The sequence below is a fragment of the Gossypium hirsutum genome, chromosome D07 (genome assembly GCF_007990345.1).
Source record: "Gossypium hirsutum isolate 1008001.06 chromosome D07, Gossypium_hirsutum_v2.1, whole genome shotgun sequence".
Taxonomy (NCBI): domain Eukaryota; kingdom Viridiplantae; phylum Streptophyta; class Magnoliopsida; order Malvales; family Malvaceae; genus Gossypium; species Gossypium hirsutum.
Genome location: NC_053443.1, coordinates 27,765,054 through 27,777,030, shown reverse-complemented (window position 1 = coordinate 27,777,030; position 11,977 = coordinate 27,765,054). Strand labels below are relative to the sequence as shown.

Genomic DNA, 11,977 nt, shown 5'->3' with positions numbered 1-11,977 from the left:
AGCTTGTAATGTTTCAAATGCTTCAAACCATGTGCCAGTTTAGTGGTATGCTCACAGAAGATCCACATCTTCACCTTCAATTGTTTATAGAGGTGAGCGATTCCTTTAAGATAACTGGTGCGACTGAAGAAACAATGACGTTGAAGTTGCTTCCATACTCGTTGCGAGATTGAGCATAAGCATAGCTCAGTTAGTTTCCACCATATTCAATTTCAACTTCGCAATAATTAGTTGAGCGGTTTTTAGTTAAGTATTTCCCACCAAGAAAAATTGCTAAGTTGTGAAAGGAGATCACCACTTTTCAACAATTGGATGATGAGTCCTTGTACAAGGGATGGGAAAGATTCAAAGAATTACTTCGTAAGTGTCCTCATCATGGGATTCAACATTTCATCCAGTTGGAGACATTTGATAATGGTCTCAACGCACACACAAGGTTGGTGGTAAATGCTTCTGTGAATGGTGCTCTCTTGTCGAAGTCTTATAATATGGCTTACGAGATCATCAAAAGGACTGTCAGTAACAAATAAAAATGTCTGACAATTCGAGCAACTTCAGAAAGATGAGTAGCTGAAGTGCATGAAGCGGACGTTCTTACATCACTCACAGCTCGGGTATCTTCTATTCTTCAATGTTGAAACAATTTACTACTAATGGTTTTAATCCTATTGCAGCCTAGCCACCAAGTTAATTCGATGTTGTTTCCTGCGTATATTGTGGGGATAGTCATTCTTTCAAGAATTTCCATCAAATCCTGAGTCGATTTATTATGCAGGGAACCAACACCAAAATAGAAGTGGACAAGGACCACGGTCCAACTTCTACAATTCTTCATGTTGTAATCATCTAAAATTTTCTAGAAGTAACCAAGGAAATGGACCAAACAACTACATGCAACATAGACCCAATCAATCTCAATGGTTTAATCAACAAGTTCCAAAACCACCATAAGCCCAATCATCTAACATTTTAGAGAATTTGTTGAAGGTGTACATGGAAAAGAATGACGCCTTAATCTAAAGCCAGGCAGCAACACTAAAAAATTTAGAGAACCAAATTGGTTAGTTAGCTATGGAGCTTCATAATTGACCGCAAGGAACCTTACCGAGCGATACAGAAAATCCAAGAAAATTAGGTAAGGAACATTACAAGGTAGTTTCCTTACGAAGTGGTAAGACTTTGGAGCCTAAGACGGTTGAGGTTGAACCTATTGGGAAGGAGGAAAGTCAACGAACAGTTGAAAATCCTAAACCAAAAGAGCCAGAACTTACAAAGTCTGATGATGTAAAATTTAAACTAGTGAATTTTAATAAGCTAGCATCTTCTTTTGATGCAGATTTATCTCCTCAGAAAAGTTGTAGTGACTAGTTGATTGAACAAGAAAACCCAAGATGACAGTTGATTATACTACCAAAGCGAGCTAATCACTAATTCCTAGATTTGATACATATTTGATTATTTGATTTCTGATATTTCATTTATTTACTTTCTTTTGTTTCTTTTCTTATTATTTTTAGCATATTTTCTCAAAACCTTTCTTTCCATTCTTCGTACTATAATCTAATTAAAATATTACTTAAATATATTTATGTTTATATTAGAATTAATTTAATGCTCGCCTCCCTTGGGTACGATCCTCAGAGTACGATCCTCAGAGTACATACCTACTCCATTGTAACTATATTACAACCTGACCCATATACTTGTGATACCGCTTTTCACATCTTTTGTACAGGATTTCAACTCTGGAAGTCGGTACGACCGGAGGCGATCAAGTTGTTGGTGTCGCTGTCCAGGACCCAACATCACTATATTGATTTTAATTGTTGCATATTAATAGAATAATTAGGAAATTTTAGGTTATAGCTATAATCTTTTTCTTATTTTCTACTAATCTTGTATTTTTGGGTATAGTGTACGACTCGCAGTAGGGGAAAACCTATAGATCCAATCACAGATCCAGAGAGAACAATCCGAAGAAATTGTTGGCAGTAACAACAATAGTAGCAACAACCGATACAGAATCCACTACCTACTAGAGGTAATCTACCACCACATGAGAATTCAATGTTCGACGAGGCTAACAATAACAATCTAGAAGATCCACCACCAGCACCACCACCACAACTACTCGTAAATATAAAAATGGCGTATAACAAGTGAATACTAAGGGAATAAGTGCTACCGAATCTGGATATGGTTCAAGGGAGTACAAAGCGGCCAATTATCACAGCCAATAATTTCAAGATTAAACCAGCTATGATCCAAATGATTCAAAATAGTTTGCAGTTTCAATGGCCGATGACAAAAGATCCAATTCAGCATCTAAAATGGTTCCTCCAGCTTTGTGATACCTTCAAATACAATGGGGTCACTGATGACACTATTTGTATTCAATTTTTCCCCTTTTTATTAATTGATAACGCCTTCTCTTGGCTAGATTTGCAAGCACCCAGATCAATCACAACATGGGATGAACTTACAGGGAAATGCTACAAAAAATTCCTTCCCTATTAGCAAGACAGTTCAACTAAGAAGGGAAATTTTCATGTTTAAACAGTTACAGGGGAAAAGTTTTCACGAAGCATGGGAGCATTTTAAGACACTAATTTAGAAATGCCCACACCATGGATTACCTAAGTGGTTACGACTGCAAATTTTCTACAATGGGTTGGATGTGCATTCAAGGTCAGGATTAGATAGAGCAGCAGAAGGTTCCTTAATGAATAGAACGTATGAGGATGCATACGAATCAATAGAAAGTATGGCAATGAATTCCTGCCAATAGCCAATTGAACGATATGCATATGGCCAAAAGCCATCTATGGTGAAGGTTTTCGAGGAGGATGACAGATATTAGCAATTAGTGGACAGAATCAACTGAATAGAGGCTGAGAAGAATACACTGTCTATTTATAGAGGAGACAAACCATTCTTCCACTACATTAACAATCCCACCGAGGATGTGAACTATATAAGAAATAGAGGTGAAATCCCTATTCAAATACATACAATCCCAGATGGGAGAGATCACTTAAACCTAATATGGTGAGGAAACCAAGGAAGAGGTAACAGTTCAAACCAAGTTAAAAACACTAACTATCAACCTCCTTATTTACAAAAACCCTCGGAAAGAGCCAACCCAAATGAACATACTATATGTGGTCAATGTTTGGATAAAATACATGGGGAGATGCAGTCAATGGGAACAGATGTAAAACAAGTGTTGTCTTAGTGCACCAATTTGACAAGAAAATTGACTAAACATAAAGATCAGATGAGTCAGTTGATGAGCATGATGGGGGATATAAAAAGACAAATTAACATAGGTATTCCTAGTAATACCGAAAATAATCCTCATAGAAAAGGGAATGAACATGTAAAAGCAATGGTGCTTTGATTAGGTAACATACTGAATAGCCTAAAGAACCCAACAAAATAGATGCATGAGGAGAATATTGATGATCTTCGAGAAGAACCCCTAAAAGCTGATAATGAACTTGAACTACAGGAAGTAATTGCACCGGCAATTGAGCTAGAGATAGAAACAATTAAAGACTTTGTCATTGCAAAAATATTGTTTCCTTCAAGGCTATAAGAGAAGCAAAAGCAGGATGAAGACGAGTTTGTAAGTTTTCTAAACTTGTTCAAAACATTAAAAGTCAACATACCTTTAATTAAATTGATTGAGAAAGTCCCTAAATACGTCAAATTCTTAAAATAACTTATGCTAGGCATAGGAAAATTAAGGTAGGTGAACAAGTTAATATCAACGCTTCCTATAGTGTTATTATTTCAAGACAGGTTCCCCAAAAGTTGAAAGACCCGGGAAGTTTTACAATTCCTATAGAGATAGGGAGTAATTATTTTAATAAAGCTCTTTGTGACTTAAGAGCTAGTATTAAATTGATATCTTTATCTATTTATGAGAAACTCAGGTTAGGGGACCTCGAAAACATTCAGATGATATTACAGTTGGCTAAAAGATCTTCAGTGCATCTAAAAGGAGTATTGGGAGATGTGTTAGTCAAAGTGCGCAGCTTTATCATCCCAGTGGACTTTGTAGTTCTAAACTTTGAAGAAGATAGAAAAGTATCGGTCCTGTTACGTAGACCTTTTCTAGCCACTGCAAGGTCTACCATTGATCTGGAAAATAATGAATTAATAATGAGGCATAATGGTGAAACCAAAATCTTTAAATGTGGTCACCAACAGGATAGGGAAAATATGAGGAAATTAGGGGAAGATTACAATGAATTATCTACTTATAAATCTAACCATCCTGAATCAAGGGATATACTTTCTTCAATCCGTGCAGGTCAAAAAAATAGGTCAAGGAAAAGGATGAGCAGGCAAAGGTGGAATGGCACTTCGGGTAATGGACTAATACTGAAAGAACCAAAGAATCGTCCTTATGTGAATTAATGTTGCTATCAGATGAATCTAACAATAAAACTTGATTATTTAAATAGATATTTAGCTCTTTGCATAAATATTATATATTTAGCTAATTTTTTAGTTTAGATTTTAATTTTCATTAAACTGATGTTATATAGGAACCGTGACACTCTGGGAATTTGGAATTTGGGTGGAAATAGAGCCAGTTTCACAACACGGCGATACCGTGCTGCAGCACCAAGGACATAATTGATGAAATTGAGAAAACCATTTTGATGTCACGACATAGACCTTGTGTGTCGTGACACCGAAGTCAGTATACCCAGTAATCCAAAATTCCAGAGTGTGTCGCGACAACATACCCCGACGTCACGACAACAGTAGACTGCCAGGGGTGTCGTGACATGAAACCCATGTGTCTCGACATCGCTGTAATTTTCTGCAGGGTTGACCCAATCTGTTTGCATAACTTGGTGGATTAACCCTCTATTAGACCTAGTTTTTACTTACAAACAACCTAAACTCATATTCTAACCTTCCTTAACATCCTAAACACTTCAAAACTCTCTCAAACCTAAAACCCCTTTTTATTAAAGCCTTAAATCTACAAACTCCCTTTGCTATTTAAGAACATTAGTTGATGTAGGATTGCTATACAACTGGTGGAGAACGAATAAGCAAAGATTATCAACATCGAAGGTTAAGGGTTCTAAACTTCCTTTTTACTATTACATTGTATTTATTGCTTGAATACTTCATTGATAGATTTTAGTTAATATGCCTCCTAAAAATCTTAAAAAGTAGATTGTGCAAAAACCCCCCAACGTTTTGAATCCCTTAAAATTTTGAAATCAAAATGCTGAAAAGTATTATCTTGAACTTCAAGGAAAAATTTTTATTCAAGAGAGGGGATTCGAACCAACGATGGTTCTTTGCAATCAAATAAGATTGTTTGTCTGGTATCATAGATAGGAACACTTTTGCATAACCCCGAAAGAAAATGTTGTTATTCCTTTAGTCCAAGAGTAAAGATGTTTCATTCAACCCAGAAACTATTTGTGAATTTTATAATACTCTTTATTATGAAACTCGTTACTTAGAAAATATTGATTTAAATAAATTTCAGGATTTAGACATGGAGAGCATTGTAAAATATTAAACCGAGAATCATGGTGAATGGAACCTTCGGCTAAATACAGGACTTTCGACCAACTTTAATTAGGTAATCATGTTTCCCATAGTTAATATGTGGATGCAATTTATTTGTACTAGGATAGCACCTGCACAAAATGTTTCTAACGTAAATACTTTTAAAGCTATCTTGCTATATGGTTTTTTACTGAAGAAAGAGATTTGCATCAGAGAGTGGATCTATAAAAACATGAAGTGTTGTGTCAGTGGTCAGAAGGTTGGGATTTTCTTTCCCCATCTAGTAACGACACTTTGTAAAAACGCAAAGGTACCTATGGAGGAGAAAGAGCAATTTATGTGCCAACAAAGAGTTTAATCGGTGATTCTATGTACACTTCGTATGTGGAACTCAACTGAAAACAAATTATGGATTGGAATCAAAGGTGAAAGGAAAAGATGGATGTGCCCCCCACGCTCAAAAGAAAAGAAACGATGACGGCAAGAAAAACGGGTGAGAGCAATAAAGATAAAATAGACGGAATGACATGATGGATGCAGGACAGATATGTTTGACAAATATGTGAAACAACATAAGAGTTTCATATTATTTGACAGTAGGAAAGTGAAGAGGAACGAAGTGATGAAGCAAGAGACGAGGAGACAGTCTTTAAAAAGCATGATTTAACTTTTAATTTTAAATTTAAGTTTTGTATTCAATTTGGGATGATTTGTAATTTCTTTAAGTTATTAGGAGTAGGAGTAAAAGTAGACTATTAGTTATTTGGTGTTTTGTTTAAATTTACTATGTAGGAACCCCACAACAAATGCACAAAAAATTCGAGATTTCAACGATCAAAGGAGGAAAGCACCCCATCAATAGCTTATGAAACTATCACGATTAATCAGGTAAATTTTTTCCTTATCCTTAAAGGGCTACACATTGAGGACAATGTGTTATCTAAAGTGAAGGGGGCAACATAGAGAAGTTGTTTGAAATTTTTATACGTTTCTTTGATTTTTCTTGTCATTTGTGTGCTTGAGCTTATACATAGTTTAAATTATATTTACAATAAATTTGGCACGAGGATAGGTGACTTTAATTTTTTTTATTGTTAGTCTATTTAGTTCTATATATTATACTATAAATAGGTATTAAATAATTGAATGTACTAAGTGATATAGAAAATAAAGGGAAATTAGCATGCTGGTATGAATGATAAATTATTGAATTTGTGGTTGTTTGGTTTACTAGAATTATGAAGATTGAGATATCTAAAGGTGACTTAAGGCATTGTTTGGTATACACCCACAGCCAAAAATCTAACCCTGTTATATATCCTTAGTACTTATTTTGAGCCAGAAGGCACTTCTTGATGAACCTTTATACAAAACTCGAGCCAAAATATCAATTTGTACTTACCCTTTTTCTTTGGTCCTAAACTACACGACTATAGACATCTGGTCATACGTATTGAGGGTTAAGTAGATACATTAAGGTAGATTTCATAAAAATAAGAGTGAAATAGGATGGATCAATGTGATATAGTGATTATAGCTTAGCCAATATGTACAATAAAAGAAAAATTCAAGAAGAAAATCAAAACAACTTGAAAAAGTACCTGAAGAGTAAAAGCATTTGTGAGTGAGATGTGTTAGGAAAAGAAAATGTGACAAAGTCACAAAAGTAGAAAAGCTCATTCACTAGTGCACAAAAAATTATGAGCTAACCATAATTGTTACACTATGCTATGACTTCCTATGTGGAGAAATAAGGAAGGTGAGAAAAAGAGAAATAAGGCGATGAGCAAGAAAAGGTTACTGAAGGAGAGAATATGGAACAATATGATGTGCCAAACTATTTTCATGCTTGACACTATTTGATGCTTACCTTTCTTGAAATCCATACTTTTCCTAAGCCTCAGAACATTACAAGCCGAAAAGCCCTATGTGATCTAGGTAGATTTATTCATAATTTGAAATCATACTGAATAATTGCATTTATGATTGTTTGTATTATGCTATGATAATGAAATTACTTGTATGATTTATTGATAGATTCCTACATTTAAGACCCTTAATACTTGTATGCTTTGTAATTTATTGAACTTAGGTATTTGATATCAAAAGTAGTAAGTTAGTTATATCTCATGCAAAGGTTATATTTGAATATGTAATGCCTATTCATGTGCTTCAAAGATAACAATTGTACCATACTTGCTTAAGGGTCGTCTTTTCATTTATTGCTTTTATTTTTGTTGTTTGAGAACAAGCAATGACTTAAGTGTGAGGGAGTTTGATATGCCGTAATTCAGTGTAGCAGATTAAACTAGATTTCACACTTTAGGAGCTTGAACATAAGCATTTTAGTTAGGTTTTAATTACATTTTTGTAAGTTTAGTTAAGTACAATAAAATGTGTAATTTGATTCTTTTATTAACCTTAGGGGCTGAATAAGGCCTACAAGTGAGCTGATATACTTTGTGAGTGTGCAGGAGACCATTAGAAGGTTTACTAACTCGGTACGGTTCACTAGATTGCAACATGGAGTATTGGATGTTACAAAATAAGGAGCGAAATAGAAGAATTCTAAGATTGCCTTCAATGTCGCGACACAACCTGAGGATGTCACGACATACTCCTAAAGACACCTTGAAGATGAGCATATGGCCTTCGATGTCACAACATAGGACTTGGTGTCTAGCGACATCACCTCTATATGGGAAATAATTACAACCCAAAGGTGTTTTGGTCCGCACAATCAAATATTAAGAACAAGAATGGTAACTAACTAAGGATTCAGGACGACAACCACTCTAAAGTCTATAAATAGGCTAATTTAGCACATGTTATGGACACCTTTCACATTATATGATTTTTCCTTTAGATCTAGTCTTTAGTTTTTCTCTTTTCTTAGGTTTTAGATTTTATTTATGTTCTTGTTATTTACTTTTGGTGGACAAATCAATTTTGAGAAATACTATAAACTTCTGTAAAGATTCTGCACTTAAATCTTAATACAAATCAGGCTTCTTCTTAACTCTATTCTCTTGAATTGTTCTTTATGTTCATTCTTTCTATCAAGTTTATATCGTTTATTAGATCCATGAGGAACTAATCCTCTTTTGGGGGATTTGCGAGTGGAGGTATGAATAATTAAATGTTTTGTAGGGATTTCTTAACGAATCAACTATTCAGGAATTAATCCAAATTTGGTATGGCCTATCTATGCACACCTTTACCCTGAACCGGTCTAAACTATGAGGTCAGAAGATAAGTAGTTCTTGCCGACTCAATGTTTTAGTGGACAAATCAGAAGGTCCTACTGGGGTACTAAGTAGTTGATTGAACAAGAAAACCCAATACGACAGTTGATTATTACTACCAAAGCGAGCTAATCACTCATTCCCAGATCTGATACATATTTGATTATTTGATTTCTCATGTTTCATTTATTTACTTTCTTTTGTTTCTTTTCTTATTATTTTTTAGTATAATTTCTCAAAACCTTTCTTTTAATTATTCGTACTATAATCCAATTAAAGTACTACTTAGATCTATTTATGTTTACATTGGAATTAATTTAGTGCTCGCCTCTTTTAGGTACGATCCTCAGAGTACTTACCTACTCCGTTGTAACTATATTACAAACTGACCCATATACTTGCGAATACCGCTTTTTACATCTTTTGTGCAGGATTTCTACGCTAGATGTTGGTACGTCTGGAGGCGGCCAATGACATATTCACTAAGTGTTAGATAAGGTATCTTTCAACACAAAATGTGCATATGGTGTGCATCATCCATCTAACAACCTGCTCTATTTCTTAAGGACATTATATAACCCTTGAGCTCAAAACTAATTTGCAATCAACAAGGTATCAGTGAATATATTAAAATGTTTTATGTCAAATTAGAGATAACTGGGACAAGTTGAACCCTAGCTTTAAACCTATTTTATTAAACCCTAAATAATTTTGTCAAGGATGTGCATTTTCTCCAACTTGTAGACATAGCTCACACACTTTGACATTAAAGACACTCAAGTCATCAGTTTCATGTTGAAATAAAATATGCACATGAAAATTAGGCATCCTCTCATCTGGATGTAGTTCCAATGTACTATATATCATTAAATTTGACATTACCAATACCTTGACTTGGACATCGAATTGAATAAGAAAATGGTACATATTGCACATACTATCTGTTGAAAAATTATTCTCTGATTTGTTCTGATATCAAGTATTTAAGCCACTTCCTTAGTAATTTGATATCACCGAACAAAGGACTCTATCAAGATGACAAATATCTCATTCATAACACAACATGGTAACTATATAGAATAAAAATAACTTGTTTTTAAAAATCATATAAAAACCCATCTCCCAAAACTATGAAATGGTTTTAGTGGAAAAATGGTTAACAATTTTTTATTTGTGTATTTTTAGGGTTTGTTGTATATTTTAACCCTAAACCTAAAAGCTTAAGTCCTAAAATATTGATGATTAAATTTAGGATATAAGAACTAAAGTAATGGGTTACCATTTTGAGCTTAGATATGGGTGTTAGGTAAGGGATGAGGAAAAAGTCTAATGTTTATAGAGTTCTCAAACCATAAACTCAAAAACCATAAGTCACAATGTTATCAAAAGGAGTTTGAGACCTATGGTTGTCATGTTACTTGAATATATGAAATTTAACTAAACTTGACACTTGTAGGTGTTGAGTTTTATGCATTATCATTTCACCAACCATAATTAAACTCTTCTCATGGTTAAAGATTTTATACAATATTAGGTACCTCGACACCCACATGTGTTGAGTTCAATATAGTATTACCCAAAACACTAAAAAAGAAACCTAAATTTGAAACCCTAACCCAAAATTCATCTACTAAACTTAAAACCCATAAATGGTGAATTTATTCTTTTTTTTCATAGATTCATTTGGTAGAAATACTAAAAATTCACCCATGGGTGCCAAGTTTAATGCTACATACCTTGGCCACCATGACTACCAATTTTCTCAAAATTTTGGCCTATAAATAGTAGTTTAGGGTTTAAGAAAATTGGTTAAAGTGACTTAGTGCTTTTAGACAATTTTGGAGTGAAAAAATTTCTAACATTAGAAAACTTGTTATGATTATGCCCTTATTCAACACAAGTACTATTACTTAACGTCATTGGATTCTGGTATTTAGGGTTCAAGAAAATGGCTTTAGGTTGTTCTAGGTGTATCACCTATTTTTAATTTAGGGTGTTGATAGAATGGATCCACCTCAACTACCACAAATGCTTTTCCCAAGTGTAACACCCATCTCTAGTTTAGGGTGTGTTGCTTTGATAATTTGGTGCTTTTCATAAGAAGAATAAATTGAGGAGTCAAAAGTTAGGGTTTAGAGAAATCGGTTAAGAGTGACCTACATGATTTTAGGGAAATGGATCTGACATGGTGCTTACATTTTTTCTTTAACCAATTGACAATGTCCATCATCTTTGTCAAATTTGACACTTTAGTTTTATAATTCTTTTGAATAGATTAAGGGAATGGGTTATTTTTAATTTTTTTCATTGTGTAATTTACTTTTATTAACTAATTAGTTTTCTTAGCATGTGATGTAATGAAAATTTTAGTAATACAAATAAAAGCATCAATTATTTATTTCCTTTTTATAATATGATTTAAACCATAAAACTTTGTTACACTGTTTTTCATTAGGAACCCTAACCCATTTACCAAATGAACCAATAAGTACATTTAAGAAATTAAAAGACAACTCATGATCAAGTGTATCAAAATGAGTTGATAATTCATACACAAATAAATTCCATGAATATTTTTCATAGTTTCCTTCAATCAAGAATGTTTAAAAAGTTTATTGAATTTAGACCCATTGGTGTCATGTTCAATGTAGTGTCATGTCAAAAATTTAGTCAAAGTTTTCAAGGTTAGGGTAGTATAAACTCGATGTTTATTGAACTCAATAGCCGTAGGTGTTGTGTTCAAGATAAGAACCTAAAACCTGAATATAAACCATAACCAAAATTTTATTCACAAAGCTTGACACCCATGGGTGTTGAATTTGATCTTCTCTATCAAAGATTTTTAATAAGGACATTTTTTTATAAAACATTGCATTACACTAACCTCAACATGCATATGTGTTGAATTCAATCTTCTCTATCAGAGATTCATAAAGGTAACATTTTTTCCATAAGACATTGTTCCATGGGTGTCAAGGATAGTCTATTATACATCAAATCTCACGGTTGGCAAGATTAGCAATTTCTTTGTCCTATAAATATCCCTAAAGCCTTATTTATTTTGCAAAAAACATCTAATGGTTATTGTTTACATTTTACGAAAACTTGCTAAGGGTTGGTAATGCTTTGAAATAGTTACCGAGTGAAAAAAATTACTAAATACAAAATCTAAGGTGTTGAGTACC

The 11,977-nt window shown here is 33.7% G+C and overlaps 2 non-coding genes across 2 annotated transcripts; both read right to left on the bottom strand.

Moving 5' to 3' along the window:
* Positions 1-275: 275 nt before the first annotated feature.
* LOC121219677 (small nucleolar RNA R71) lies at positions 276-382 on the bottom strand. Its single transcript, XR_005916567.1, has one exon. It is a non-coding gene; the product is annotated as a small nucleolar RNA R71 (small nucleolar RNA).
* Positions 383-2,527: 2,145 nt separating this feature from the next.
* Positions 2,528-2,634, bottom strand: LOC121219671 (small nucleolar RNA R71). The gene has a single exon (XR_005916561.1). It is a non-coding gene; the product is annotated as a small nucleolar RNA R71 (small nucleolar RNA).
* Positions 2,635-11,977: the final 9,343 nt, after the last annotated feature.